Genomic DNA, 16641 nt, shown 5'->3' on the forward strand with positions numbered 1-16641 from the left:
TGTTGTGCAACTCCGTATAGACGTCGTCCACTGGATTTGACGTCAGTGGAGTCTGTACAACCCCCTTGCCAACAACAGTTCCTTCTTTTCCGCACTTGCAACGTAGATCCAGTAACGGTTGGTAGGCCATTTTCAGCCTACTTCAACGTTTTTATCAACGGAACAGTGTGCTTTTTCCTGTCAGTTTCATCGGAGTGCCAACCATCATAACTAAAGCACCACTGGGTTTTATTTATATATATATATATATATATATATATATATATATATATATATATATATATATATATGTTAGAAATTGGGTCTTTGGTTGGCAGTCAGGTTACCCCCTGTCCAAGCAAGGACCCTCACTGTAATCAGGGTAAAAGAGAATCACCCTCAGCTAACCCCAGCTTACCCCCTTGGTAGCTTGGCACAAGCAGTAGGCTTAAGTTCAAAGTGCTAGGTGTAAAGTATTTGTACCAACACACACAGTAACTTAATGAAAACACTACAAAATGACACAACACAGGTTTAGACAAATAGAAACTATTTATCTAAACAAAACAAGACCAAGATGATAAAAATGCACAATACACAAGTCAAGTTATCAATTAAAAAGCAAAAAGAGTCTTCATGTAGTTTTATACACAACGCTAATGCTGTTAGCCTGAAAATGTAACTTGGGTGCGTCAAAAATAACCCAGCACGGGGGAGTGTGCGTCAAAAAGGGCTTGCGATGCATCGATATCACTCACGAGCAAGACCTTGCATTGTTTCTCCTTTAGTCCAGTTGGCGTGCATCGTTTATTCTCTCCGCAGGAGAGCGATGCGTCGATCCGGTCAGCACTCGGGTCCGGGCAGGCCTTGCGTCGTTTTTACACGCCTAGCGGTGTTTGCCTCGGAAATCCAGCCACACAATGATCCGACAACCACACAGTGCAGGTTGGGATCTCCCCAGCCTCCGTCAGCGATGCTGTGCATCGTTTCTCCAGCCCCAGGCGTCGATCCTCGGGGCGCGTTGCAGGCGAGCATCTATTTTCAGCCACAAAGCCGGCGCCTCGTCAATTTTTCAGCCACAGATTTGAGTCATGTCGATCTTTTCCCCGCACGGTGTTCAGTGCGTGGATTTCTCACTGTTGTGCTGCCAGCTTCTCCTTTCAGGGTCCCAGGAACTGGATGGGCACCACTTGGCAGGGTAAGAGTCTCTCAAGAGACTCCAGGTGCCGGCAGAGAGAAGTCTTTGCTGTCCCTGAGACTTCAAACAACAGGAGGCAAGCTCTAAATCAAGCCCTTGGAGATCTTCACAAGAAGGAAGGCAACACAAAGTCCAGTCTTTGTCCTCTAGCAGAGGCATAAGCAGCAACTGCAGGATAGCTCCACAAAGCACAGTCAAAGGCAGGGAAGCTCTTCAGCTCTTCTCCAAGCAGAGGTTCTTCTTGGTTTCGAAAAGTGTTCTAAAGTCTGTGGTTTTGGGTGCCCTTCTTATACCCATTTTCTCCTTTGAAGTAGGCCTACTTCAAAGCAAAGTCTCTCTTGATTGTGAAATCCTGCCTTGCCCAGGCCAGGCCCCAGACACTTACCAGGGGGTTGGAGACTGCATTGTGTGAATGCAGGCACAGCCCTTTCAGGTGTGAGTGACTACTCCTCCCCTCCCTGCTAGCACAGATGACTCATCAGGATATGCAGGCTACACCCCTGCTCTTTGTGTCACTGCCTAGTGAGAGGTGCAACCAGCCCAACTGTCAAACTGAACTAGACAGGGAATCCACACACAGGCAGAGTCACAGAAATGGTTTAAGCAAGCAAATGCTCACTTTCTAAAAGTGGCATTTTTAAACACACACACTTAAAATCAACTTTACTAAAAGATGTATTTTTAAATGGTGAGCTCAGAGACCCCAAACTCCAGGTATCTATCTGCTCCCAAAGGAAATCTACACTTTAATCATTTTTAAAGGTAGCCCCCGTATTAACATATGAGCAGGACAGGCCTTACAACAGTGAAAAACTAATTTAGCAATATTTCACTGTCAGGACATATACAACACATTACTACATGTCCTACCTTAACCATACACTGCACCCTGCCCTTGGGGCTACCGAGGGCCTACCTTAGGGGTGTCTTACGTGTAAGAAAAGGGAAGGTTTAGGCCTGGCAAGTGGGTACACTTGCCAAGTCAAATTTACAGTTAAAAACTGCACACACACACACTGCAGTGGCAGGTCTTAGACATGATTACAGAGCTACTTATGTGGGTGTCACAACCAGTGCTGCAGGCCCATTAGTAGCATTTGATTTACAGGCCCTGGGCACCTCTAGTGCTCTTTACTAGGGACTTACTAGTAACTCAAATATGCCAATCATGGATAAACCAATCAACCATACATTTTACACAGAGTGCATATGCACTTTAGCACTGGTTAGCAGTGGTAAAGTGCTCAGAGTTCAAAAGCCAAATGCAACAGTTCAGAAAAAATAGGAGGCAGGAGGCAAAAAGATTGGGGATGACCCTGCATAAGCAAAAAAGTCCAAAAATAGATATATATGTGTGTGTGTGTGTGTGTGTGTGTGTGTGTGTGTGTGTGTGTATATATATATATAAATATATATATATATATATATATATAATAAAAATAAGTAAATATAGAAAAATGTATATATATTTCATTGGTCTATACATAGGCATTTGTTAATATATTCCTGTCAGTAGGTATGTATATTTAGAATATCTTGAAGATGCTTTTATCATCTCTAGCTACTTTTCCTGGGGGAAAACTATATTTATATGCCAAAGTTGCTATTGGTGCCTGGGCGAGTACCATGATGCCGAAGAGTGCAACTTCTGTCACCAGCTTCGGACGAAAGCTGTGAGAGTGTTGTATGAAGCTTCTGGCGGCACAGATGTTGGAGCCATCCCGGCATAGACCAAGGTCTCTTTCTTGTACTGATGTTTGCAGATACGTTCAAGGAGCCATTCTTATGGATGTCATTTTCCATCAGCTTCACGAGGTAAGTCTCAACGCATGCGGTCGTTGTCACGGAAGTTGCAGACTTCACCGCATATGGCCTCCCACCTTTCCTCGGTTAAGGAGTCGAAGTCACAGTCTACCCTGAGTCTCCCTCCTTTTCCAGGGGTGGCTCTAAACCAGATGCAGGAGTAATACATTTCCCTTCAAGCTATTTTTGGTTAACCATCTCCTTCTGGAGCGCCTGTGGGTCCCAAGGACCTGCAGAGTTCCTTGACTGTGTCCATGCTGGTGGGTTCGCCCTGGGCCTCAGTTAGGCCTTCAGCTGCAGTTGACGAAGCTGTTACAGCGGCGGTGCACAGCCCTTTGGGGTTTCCACTTTCGGCGCCTGTATTCGATTAGCCAACTCTGGCGACTCTGCTGGCGGCGCCAATTGAAGTCAAATCCCACTGTCTGTCAGAAGTAGAAGAATCACCTTCTCGAGGCCGGTTGACGTCGGGTATGGTGCCAGTTTTCCCTGACCTCGCTCCACATTCTGGAGATTTCCCTCATGCTTATCATTTTGAGGGGCATGGTAGAGAGGCGGTGGAGGAGTTGGATATTCATCTGCCTCATAAAGAGGACAGTTCGAAAGCTGGCCTAGCTGCTGCTAGTGGCTTTGATTCTTACCCAGTCTCTCACCTACTTTCCCCCCGGGACTGGCAAATGAGGCAAGCTCTTCTCTTGCTGACATGCTGAGAAGATTTGCTGTAGTTTTGAATCTCACACTTCCTTCAGTTGAATTAACTTTGGATCCTCTAATTGTTGTCCTCCATCAAGGCCACACAGGTTGAACCAGTGCTTCCTCACAGCGAAGCCCAACATGACATTTTGTTGGGGGCGTGGGCTAAGCCTGATACAGGGTCCCCTGTTGATTGGGCTGTATCTCATAGGCACTGACTTGCCCCAGGTGATCCGGCTTTCCTCATTAGACATCTTACTCATTCTAGTTTGGTGGTACAGGCCTCCCATGATATTGAGTCTCTCCCACATGTCCCATCTGACAGAGATTCCAGGAGTCTGGACGTTTATGGCAGGCATATTTTTCCTTCACACGTTCTGATTTATGCTCTGTTAATACGTCTTACGTTGTTGGACGTTTCTCACATTCATTTTGGGACTCATTGGCAAGCATCTTGCCTATGCTTCCGCATTATGTCAGGAGCACTCTTACCGCTTTGATTAAAGACAGCCAGCAATCAGCTAAGCAAATTATTTGCAGCAATATGGATACTACTAACTCTGTGGATTGGGCCATGGCCTCTTCAGTTGCACTATGTCGCCATGCATGGTTACATGCCTCTGGATTTTCGGAGGCAGTTCAATCCACATTGATTGATGTGCCTTTTGATTGTTACCATTTATTTGGTGTACACGTTGACTCCACTTTAAGACGCTATCGTGACAGTAAGTTTGGAGCAGCAAATTAGCTGGGTTCCTCTCTACCCTTTTACCTAGTTAATACCTCCTGTACTGCATTTTAGGGGTTTATTTGTCTTTACTTGTTTCACAGTTGAGCCATGATTTGGCAGTGCTGTGAGGCTTTTTCAGTTTTATGTCCATTCCACCTTTTGGTGGCACCCGGTGGGTGTTTCTGCTTTTGGCAGGTGTTATGTTATCCTTAAATTGTCAAGGATAGAGTATTGCGGTATATATTACTCTGGAACCCTATGGAGGTTTCTTACCTGATGCTTCAAGGCTACTTTTATTTAATATTGTTATTATTAGTGGTGTGAAAGTGGTAGTTGTCCACTTCACATTTGTCAATGACCGCTTCTTAGCTGTTTATCTTGTTTTGATTCTTTACTATACCTGATATAAAGGTAATGTTGTTTACTTTACTCTGAAGGAGAGCTGGTGCTCAAGAGTTGATACCTTCATGGTATGTACCTTACTCTAAGTGGAGTATTGTTTTGTTATTACTGGTGAGCGTATATATAAATATATATATATATATATAAATATATATATATATATATGTTCGATGGCATGTGTAGCTGCATATACACATGCTGTGCACTGTTCCTGCCAACTAGTGTTGGGCTCGGAGTGTTACAAGTTGTTTTTCTTCTAAGAAGTCTTTTCGAGTCACGGGACCGAGTGACTCCTCCCTTTCGGCTCCATTGCGCATGTGCATCGACTCCATCTTAGATTGTTTTCTTTCCGCCATCAGGTTCGGACGCGTTCCTCTTCGCTCCGTATTTCGAATCGGGAAAGTTAGCTTAGTATCGAAAATTCGTCGGTATTGTTCACATTCGGTACCGGTTTAGTTTTAGTGTATCGGCACCAACATCAAGACTGCTTCGGCGGCCCTTTGGGGCTTCCGCTCTTCATCAAGGCCTGGTCGGCCCGACCACACCCGTCGTCCAAGACTAATGGACTGGACCCCATTCCGTTTCTGTCCTAAGTGTCACGCCAAGTATCCTTATACAGAGCAGCACCGGGTCTGTAACCTGTGTTTGTTGCCCGAACACAGAGAGGATACTTGTGAAGCTTGCCGAGCGTTTCGATCGAAGAAAACCTTGAGAGATCGACGCGCAAGAAGACTACAAATGGCGTCGAAACCGAGACAAGATTTCGACATCGAGGAGGAAGAGAGAATTTCCATCCAAGAAAGGGACTCAGGTGAATCCGACGGTGAACGACCTTCGATGGTGCAACAAACTGTGAGTAAACCTGGCCCGTCCCACACCAAAAAATTCAAGGCCATGGGGACGCCACTGCCAGAAGGCCACGGCTCAACCCACAGAAAGGAAGGTGACTAAACATCGGCACCGAAAAAGGCCAAAGATTTGCCAAAGACTTCCAACTCCGGTCGAGATTCCGGCACTGAAAAAATACGGCATTGAGTTGTCGAGTCAGGCAAATCTCGAAAAAGCTCCTCAGAACCGAAAAAGACAATTACATTAGGAATTTCGGTACTGAAAAAAACGGCTTCGGAGCCGAAACGCTTATCATACACTGAGGAGCAAGGGCTTTCTTTGCAGCTCAAAGAAAGACACAGATTTGAGCAAGATCTGGATGTAGAAGAACCTGACCAAACGCAACAAAGGTTACAAATCCAGAAGGATTCCAGAAGGATACAGCCCAACCCTCCTCTAAAATCAAAGAGAAAATTAGCCTTTCAAGAAACAGAATTGCAACCGAAAGCCACAGTGATCCAGCATTTGCCCAAGAGACAAGTCACCACCACCACCACAGATCTCACCACAACCATCCCCACTGCAATCACCACACCTGTCACCAGTGGGTACACCGATCATGCAGTCACCCACACATACTGGGATGACCCAAGATGATGCAGATGCCTAGGATCTGTACGATCCACCTATATCGGACAACAACCCAGAGTGTTATCCAACCAAGCCTTCACCACCAGAGGACAGTACAGCATATACGCAAGTACTAGCCAGGGCAGCTGCGTTCCACAACGTAGCAATGCACTCAGAACCAGTGGAGGATGACTTCCTTTTCAACACTCTGGCATCCACTCACGCATCCTATCAAAGCCTGCCAGTGCTACCGGGCATGCTCAAGCACGCACATCAGGTCTTCCAAGAGCCTGTAAAGGGGAGAGCTATCACACCAAGGGTCGAAAAGAAATATAAACCAACCCCGTCAGACCCAGTGTTTATAACGCAACAGCTCCCTCCGGACTCAGTGGTAGTGGGGGCTGCGAGAAAAAGGGCGAACTCAAAATCATCAGGGGATGCCCCACCAGCTGATAAAGAGAGTCGAAAGTTCAACGCAGTGGGCAAAAGAGTGGCATCAAAAGCAGCCAATCAATGGCGAATTGCAAATTCGCAAGCCCTACTTGCACGCCACAACAGGGCACACTGGGACGAAATGCAAGACATCATCCAGCATTTGCCCAAGGGACACCAAAAATGTGCCCAACAAGTAGTTGAAGAGGGACAGGACATATCGAACAATCAAATACGGTCTTCATTAGACTCTGCAGATACAGCAGCACGGACTGTCAACACGGCTGTGACGATTCGAAGGCATGCATGGCTGCGAAGTTCTGGTTTTAAACCAGAAATACAACAGGAGGTACTAAACATGCCGTTTAACCAACATCAGTTGTTTTGGCCGGAGGTGGATACCGCAATCGAGGAAGATAAAAAAAGACACAGACACAGCCAAAGCCATAAGCGCGCTCTACTCCCCACAGTACAGAGGCACATTTAGGAAACCACAGTTTAGGGGGTGGTTTCGACAACAAATATCTGAACCATCCACCTCCCAAACAAAACCCACCTACCAGTCACAATACCAAAGAGGGGGGTTTCGTGGTTACTATTGAGGACAATTCCCAAGAGGAAGAGGGAAATTCCAGCCTGCCAAACCAAGCCCTAGCAAACAGTGACTTCAATGTCACACTACCCCAACACTTGTCACCGGGGGGGGGGAGGGCTAACCAAATACTACCACAATTGGACACAAATTACCACAGACACGTGGGTCCTATCAATTATCCAACATGTTTATTGGATAGAATTCACAACATTCCCTCCAGATGTTCCTCCAAAACCGCACAGATTGTCTCCACAACACTTAGTCCTATTACATATAGAAGTCCAAGCACTGCTACAAAAACAAGCCATAGAGCTAGTATCCTATCAACAGAAAGGAACAGGCGTTTACTCCCTGTATTTCCTTATTCCAAAAAAGGGCAAAACATTAAGGCCTATCTTAGATCTCAGAACACTGAATCTCTTCATCAAATCAGATCATTTCCACATGGTAACACTTCAGGATGTAGTTCCCTTATTAAAAAGAGGGGAATACATGACAACACTGGATCTCAAGGATGCGTATTTTCACATACCCATCCATCCGTCTCACAGAAAAAACCTCAGGTTTGTAATACAAGGCAAACATTATCAATTCAAAGTGCTACCGTTCTGAATAACAACAGCCCCCAGAGTATTTACAAAATGCCTAGCCGTAGTAGCAGCTCATATAAGGAGACAGCAAATGCACTTATTCCCATATTTGAACGATTGGCTAATAAAAGCCAACACTCAGCAACAATGTCAATTTCACACGCAATACGTCATAGATACTCTACACAAACTAGGGTTTTCTATAAATTACCAAAAATCACATCTACAACCATTCCAAATACAACAATACTTGGAGGCAACACTCAACACACAAAGAGCAATTGCCACTCCAAGTCCACAAAGAGTTCAGTCGTTCCAAAATGTAAGATCAAGCATGCCACCAAACCAACAATACACGATAAGGTTTGTGATGAAACTACTAGGCATGATGTCCTCATGCATAGCTATTGTCCGAGATGCAAGACTACACATGCGACCCTTACAACAGTGTCTAGCAAAACAATGGACGCAGGCACAGGGTCAACTACAAGATCTAGTGTTGATAGACCGCCAAACACACTCTTCTCTTCAATGGTGGAACCCTATAAATTAAAACAAAGGGCGGCCTTTTCAAGGCCCAGTGCCTCACGCCATTATCACAACAGACGCTTCCATGGTTGGGTGGGGAGCACACTTCAACAATCACAGCATACAAGGTCAATGGGACAATCAAGAAAAACTACTTCACATAAATTACTTGGAACTGCTAGCTGTATTTCTAGCATTAAAAGTGTTTCAGCCACTTCTAGCCCACAAACACATTCTTGTCAAGACAGACAATATGACAACAATGTATTATCTAAACAAATGGGGGGACACACTCGTCACAGCTGTGTCTCTTAGCACAAAAAACTTGGCATTGGGCAATTCACAACAACATTCGCCTGATAGCACAATACATACCAGGCATTCAAAATCAGTTAGCCAACAATCTCAGTCGACATCAACAGCAGACTCACGAATGGGAAATACATCCCCAGATTCTACAGGATCACTTCGATCGCTGGGGGACACCAAACATAGATCTATTTGCAACAAAAGAAAACGCAAAATGCCAAAACTTTGCGTCCAGGTACCCACACCCTCAGTCCAAGGGCAATGCTCTATGGATCAGCTCGTCAGGGATATTTGCTTACGCTTTTCCCCCTCTCCCGCTCATTCCTTATCTGGTCAACAAACTGAGTCAAAACAAACTTAAACTAATACTTATAGCACCAACGTGGGCTCGCCAACCGTGGTACACCCCACGGGTACACCCCATCTGAACAACAGATCAGACACCCGAATCCAGCATCGCTCAACCTAGCAATCTGGCTCCTGAAGTCTTAGAATTTGGATATCTAAACCTTTCTATAGAATGTATGGAGGTCATTAAACTAGCAAGAAAACCCACAACCAGACATTGTTACGCTAACAAATGGAAATGGTTTGTTTGTTACTGCCAGGCTAATCAGATTACGCCACTAGACGCCTCCACACAAAACATTGTAAGTTACTTACTACACTTACAAAAGTCCAATCTAGCCTTCTCTTCCATTAAAATACATCTCACTGCAATATCTGCTTATCTGCAGATTAAACATACAAAATCGCTTATTAGAATCCCAGTTATTAAAGCCTTTATGGAAGGACTAAAAAGAATCATACCCCCAAGGACATCACCAGTGTCTTCTTGGAATCTTAATATTGTGTTAACCAGACTCATGGGCCCACCATTTGAACCTGTGCACTCTTGTCAAATTCAATTTTTTACTTGGAAAGTATCCTTTCTAATAGCCATCACTTCACTTAGAAAAGTTAGTGAAATACAGGCATTTACTGTTCAAGAACCCTTTATACAAATACATAAACATAAGGTGGTTCTACGTACAAATCCACAATTCTTACCAAAATTCATCTCACCGTTTCATCTAAATCAAACGGTAGAACTCCCAGTCTTCTTCTCACAGCCAGACTCAGTAGCAGAAAGGGCATTACATACGTTAGACATAAAAAGAGCGTTAATGTATTACATTGACAGAACAAAACAATTTTGGAAAACAAAACAATTGTTCGTAGCTTTCCAAAAACCACATGCAGGTAACCCCATATCCAAACAGGGCATTGCCAGATGGATTGTCAAATGCATACAAACCTGTTACCTAAAAGCTAAAAGAGAATTGCCCATTACTCCAAGGGCACACTCCACTAGAAAGAAAGGCGCCACAATGGCTTTTCTTGGTAATATACCAATGACAGAAATTTGTAAGGCAGCCACTTGGTCTACGCCTCATACATTTACTAAGCATTACTGTGTAGATGTGTTAGCAGCACAACAAGCCACAGTAGACAGGCTGTACTAAGAACATTCTTTCAGACAACTTCAACTCCTACAGGCTAACCACCGCTTTTGAGTAGATTACTGCTTTGTAGTCTATGTGTATCTGCAGCTACACATGCCATCGAACGGAAAATGTCACTTACCCAGTGTACATCTGTTCATGGCATGTTGCGCTGCAGATTCACATGCGCCCTCCCATCTCCCCGGGAGCCTGTAGCCGTTTTAGTTGCATGGAAAGTGTATATATGTAAATAATTTTGACTTTAATACTAAATGTACATACACATTTACTCCATTGCATGGGCATCTCTATTATCCTTACTTTAACAACTCCTACCTCACCCTCTGCGGGGAAAACAATCTAAAGTGGAGTCGACGCCCATGCGCAATGGAGCTGAAAGGGAGGAGTCACTCGGTCCCGTGACTTGAAAAGACTTCTTCGAAGAAAAACAACTTATAACACTCCGAGCCCAACACTAGATGGCAGGAACAGTGCATAGCATGTGATTCTGCAGCGCAACATGCCACGAACAGATGTACACTGGGTAAGTGACATTTTCCATATATATCTATCTACACCTATACCTACCTTCATGTAAGGTCTCCTTCTGCAGATATTTATTTTTCTAACTTGTGAGATAAGGTCTAGTATCCCTCATAAGGAATTTGTAATATCAACAACTCGATGGGAGTGTCAGAATATTATTTAATTTCTGTCACATGGTTTTTTAAGATAATCCTCTTAATATTCAGGACAACCTTAGGTTCTTTCTGAGAATTATGCAGCACTAAGGGTGTCTCTTTACTAAGTCCTTCTTGTACTGTTAAACAAAGCTGCTGTTGATCTACACTATTTGGTATCTACGTTCTACTTTTACCTATGATATGGTAGTATCATTTTTCTACTTTTGTTAGATTTGATGCAATAGAAACCAGAAAGTATTATCTTGGGGACATTGAGACATTATTTGTTTTGTTCTTTAAGGTTTTATATCAGATAGCCATCACAGCTTGATGGATTTTGTACACTTTGTGTAGACAATTGTATAGTCATGTTCTTTGAACATTATTCTTTCTTTTTCCTGGATTACATCAGGTTATCATAGGTCTTCATTGAGATGTATCTCTCTGCAGATTCTGTTCACTGTCTTGTATAAAATAATTAATATGATTGAGTATTTAGGAGTTACTCTGCGCTTTTGTGTTTGCATTCAAGACTTTCTTCTTTTTGGAAGGGTTTTACCCTCTTTAGGGGTACTTTTTCTTTTCTATAAAGATATTTATATCTGTTGTACATTTAGATCTTAATGCCTCATCTAGGTAAAACTGTTGTCATCGTGACCTGACTCTTCTTGTTGTAGGTTGAGTTCACAATTTGAGAGTGTCATAAGATGGAATGTAGGTGAGTCTTATTCCTTATAGGAGTGTCACATATTCACCTTGGTTTCTGCCATTCTACCAAGACCCCCCTCCTTTAAAAAAAAAAAAATAATAATTAAAAAAAAAAAAAAAATATATATATATATATATATATATATATATAAAAATCCCACTGAAAAAACAAAGGTTACATTGAAGTTAAAGTTAGGCTGACTTTTTACCCATGAAAAACCATAGAAATTCAGCAAACATGCCTAGGTTCAGAGAAACCATTATGGAGCTCAACTACTCGTACTGACCAGTGTCCACTACATGTCTTAACATGGCTTCCCTACATTTACAAAGCCTAGAGAATGGAAACTGGTGTTTGTATGCAGGAGTACCCTCACATTTAGGAGCATGCTCCCTGCCCTTGGGCTGAAGGGCTTACAGTGCTTAAGTGCAGTGACTGCGTTGTAAGGCAAGCCTTACATCAGGGTGAAAGGGTACATGCACCATTTCACGCAGGCTGCCAATGCAGGCCAGCAGACACAGTTTTCATGGGCTCATGTGGGTGGCACAATACATGCTGGAGCCCATGGGAGATCCCTGTTGTACCAATGCCCTGGGTACCTGAGTACCATATAATAGGGACTTACATGGGTGCACCACTATGCCAATTGTGAGCAGGTGGGTTACTAAGCAACCAAATTCAGAGAAGAGAGCACAGCGACTGGGGTCCTGGTTATCTGATAGAGACTTCTAGTTGCAGATTCCTTACCTTAGAATTATCATCCAGGCGTCAGACTGGATCCGGAGATTTTTTCTTCGATTTTTTTTTACCCATGCACGTCGGTAGGTGGTGTCATTTGACTCTGCGGGTGTTGTTGGCAGCGTAGTCGCTGTGATGATTTTGGGAGTAGTACATAAATGCCGCCTCAGCTCAGTGACGTCAGTTATTTTCTTACCGCACCACGCGCTGATCTTGAGAGAGCTACCCTGGTCTCTTTTTGACCGAGTTCAACCATTTAGTTGAGTTTTTTGGTGAGTTTTTGGTGCGTCAAGATGTCCTCGAAGACCAGTTTCAAGTTGTGCGAGGACTGTCACCGCATCATATTGGTGACGGATCTGCATTGGGACTGTTCGTGGTGCTTGGAATGGGACCACGACCCGAAGTCGTGCTTTGAGTGCTAGGCCATGCACCTGGAGGCCTTGAGGGTGCGGTCCCTCAAGCTTATGGCGGCCCGGTGCTCGACTCCACGTAGGTCGTGGTCTCGCTAAAGACCGTTCACGGAGCCACCACCATTCTTCTTCCTGCAAGTCTTCAGGCACAGGTAATAAGAAGTCGAAGTGGCCCTGTCGCCCTTCGACTTCACCCCATCGCTCGGCTGATGCGATGCAGGAGGAGCGTCGACACTCAAGGCTTCCGTCTTCGGAGCCTGCTTCTGGGTCTGCTTCGCGCTTCCCTGAATTTCCAGGAACTGGAGCGAGCCCTTCCCAATTAAAGGAGCTTTATGAGTTCATGCACCTCGTTTTTGGGCGGACCGACCCCGATATGGCTGCTTCGAGCCCAAGGGGTTCGGACTAGGGGCCTTCGGTTTACATGCCGGTGGCTTTGGCTTCGGCCACCGAGGTCCCCTCGTGGATCCGCACCGATGCCGGTTGTACCACTGAGACCTTCCCAAGCACCGGTTCGATTGTCGATGCTCCCAATGTCGGTGGTGCCCACCATCAATGTCGACCCAATCCTTATCCCCGACCACTCGGGAGCCGGAGCAGCGTCAGCCGATGCCACCTCTAACTTCGATGGGGCCTACTCACCCCAGATCGGATTTGGACCCTTTTCCCTTTGGGTTCGAATTCGGGGAAGGATTGGAGGGGTCCATGGACCCTTATGAATACCATGATGACCCATCTTTGGACCGGGCACAGGAATTGGGCGAGGCCAGTGGACTGGACACTTCTCCAGACACTGGCATGCTGTCTCCTCTTACCGTGGCTATGGCGGAGGGAGCGACTTATGCTATGGTGATCAGTAGGGTGGCTGAGGTCCTTGGCGTTGAGCTACCTCCTGTAGAGGTCAGGTCCAATCTCCTGACGGAGGTTCTTCAGCTAGGGGCTTCCACATCTGAGTCCCTTTTGCTATTCAATGAAGCCCTCACCGATGTCCTTTTAGGTACTTGGTCCAAACCCAACACGGGGCTCCTGTGAACAGGACTAGCGCATGTTGCATCGGCCCGCCCAAACTACCCTAAATTCCTGTCCCAACACCCCACGCCAGAGAGTCTTGTCATCCAGGCTTTCTCTTCCTCGTGTGCATTCCCTTCTGCACCCCCGTATAGGGAATCAGTTGGGAAAAGGCGGTTTCCTATAGGCTTAGTCCATATTTGGGTAATAAAGTGTATGTACTGCCACATGTTATAATGCTCGAAGTGTGGTCTTGAAGAACAGCTGTAGAGAATAATAAATGAGTACACATGGAAGATAGGCACCAAGAGACACATCCATAAAAAAACAGTTGGAAAAGATGAGAGTAGGAAAGAGACACATTAAAAGTTATGAGGGCAAGACAGAGAGAGCAGGAGCATGGGAAAGCACAGTATAGCAAATATATAGCGGTAGAGGAGGGAGACGAAATGAAGAGAAAGTAAAGGAGAACGATGCAGCAAGACAAGGGACAATATGCAGAGTTAGCAAAAGACAGACATGAAGGAGAGAGAGATTGGAAATGATAGTAGTTCCCTTCGTCAGATGACATTAGTCGTTAGTTTTGCTCCACTAATCAAAGCAAGAGTAGGGACTATTTTCTCAACTTTGTTAGCAAAATATAAGTAGTAACATTTGTATATATATGGCAGTCGCCACTATGTAGTTATAGTTTGGACCTAGTTTCTATAGGAAAAAAGTTTTTTGACTTGCCTATATCGTTGATGCCATTTGATGAATCTTCACAAAATTTTCCCCAAAAAATTGACGCTCACTTCAGCTGCTGTCTGTAACGTTTCGGGGTGATCCGTCAAGCGGGGGCTGAGAAAAAGGGAGGTGGTCCCTGAACGTGTTTTCCCCATGTTAATTAGCATAGGGATTTTGAACACAACTACAGCCCAAACTGCTGGATGGATTTACACCAAATTTGGCAGAAAACTAGCTTTTGTTCCAGAAAGCGCCCTTTTTGTGATTTGGAGTAAATCAGTTCAGTAGTTTTCTAGTTATTAAATGAAAACCACATCTGTATATTTAGGGATGCAGCTCCTTTGCGACCCCTCTTGCCAGGAAAAGTGCTGTGATTGGCAGGCCGCAACCTGTGAAAAAAGTTGTGGCCACCATTTTCTAAACTGGGACTGTGTCCCAGGGGATGAAAACTAAGATTGGAAACTATGGAAGGGGTCAGAGTAGGGCTACCCTAACCCCGTGGGTGTATTGTAGGGGTCTCCGAGGGATCCCTTATGAGTTTTTAAAAGCCCAAAACCATATTTTTTCACGTCTGTGGAGTTACAACTCCATCACGATGATCAGCACGACCCTCCGTGTAAAGCCCCGATGGAGTTGCAAACTTTGCTGAATTTAAAAAAAAATATGTTTGCACACTCACTCACACTAATGTACGCACTCACAGGCCTACCCAGACCACTCACACACATCGGCTCACAAGCCCACTCAGACAGTCAAACATCCACTTACAGACCCACTCAAACACTCATGCACCCCCTCACAGACCCACACAGAGACTCATGCACCCACTCACAGACCCACTCAGACACTCACACACCCACTCAGACACTCATGCACTCAATCTCAGAGCCACTGTCAACCCTCAGACACCCTCTCACACCTACTTTCACACCCACATAATCTTCTCACACCCATTCTCACACCAAGACAGAACTTTTACAACCACTCTCACACCCAGAGACACCTTCTTACACTTATTCTCACACCCATAGAGACAAGCCCTGTGGTCAAACTCCACCACACACAGCCAAATGTCCTGCATGGCGCAAGGTAGGGTTGTTATAGTGGGGTTGGCCAGAGAGCCTGGCTACAGGCCCGGCCATGAGTGGGAGGAGTTGGATTCACTTACAGTAATTAAAATTACTTTATGTTAAAAAGCCCATAGAAATTCACTGAAAAAAACAAATGTTACAGGAGCGTTATAGTGAGGAAATAGAATTTAAAAAGCATTGACATTCTCTCAAAAAAACAGAGGTTACGGGGACGTTATAGTTAGATTCTAAATTAAGTTGCACAAACCATAGAAATTCATCAGTTCTAGTTAGTTATTTCAAGTAACTATAACTTGTGCCCTAAGGTAACTATAACTTGCGCCCTCGCCAACTCCTGGCTGCTTGACAAGAGCAAGAAGATGACAACTAAGAAGTTGAAGCGCTCTTTGCTGCCCCAGTGTAAGTGACTGGGCGCAGAATGGGATCAACATCACAATTCTAGGCCCCGCTCTCATACGTCCCTTGTGAAGCCTCTGCGCTTCCCTGAATTTCTTGGAGCCAGAGAGACCCCCAGCCAACTCAAGGAGTTCTATGAGACCATGTACCTCATCTTAAGATGTACTAAAGAAAAAAAACCTGTGTTCCCAATAAATTTCTACTGCATTGAAGTGTATAGAATTGTTAAAGGCACCGAAAAACTAATTTTTAACAAAGCTGTTTTATTCATTTTTCTCATTTGTTTTATATCACAGAATTTTAGACAAATTTCCATAGTTGTTATCATAATCATTAACCTACTGACTGACTGACTGACATTAACCTATTATAGAAACAATAACCACACATCATCAGAATTGGAAACCATGAACTGCAGATCACACAGCTAGAGAATATGTCCTAATAATTACATATTAACCGTAATCAAAGGTGGCCAGATTTCTCTGGAGTGCCCTCCGGCCCCATGTGTTTAGAAGGTGCCCCAACTGTGTAACAGCTGGCGGTACCCTCAGCACCAGTTGGGCTCTCTGGATCCAGACTGACTCCAGTTGCGAGTCCACAACCTTTGCTGGGGTTGGATCCAGTGGCATTGTTCCTGGCAAAGCCAAACTCAATTATTCCTGACGCCGATACAGAGCCGTAC

General features: G+C 44.7%; 1 protein-coding gene across 19 annotated transcripts in view; it reads left to right on the forward strand.

The window, feature by feature from the left end:
- The window catches only part of CLOCK (clock circadian regulator), a 1126282-nt gene that overhangs the window by 859122 nt on the left and 250519 nt on the right, over positions 1–16641 (forward strand). The gene's annotated exons all lie outside the window — the stretch shown is intronic.

This window comes from Pleurodeles waltl, chromosome 1_2 (genome assembly GCF_031143425.1).
Source record: "Pleurodeles waltl isolate 20211129_DDA chromosome 1_2, aPleWal1.hap1.20221129, whole genome shotgun sequence".
NCBI lineage: Eukaryota > Metazoa > Chordata > Amphibia > Caudata > Salamandridae > Pleurodeles > Pleurodeles waltl.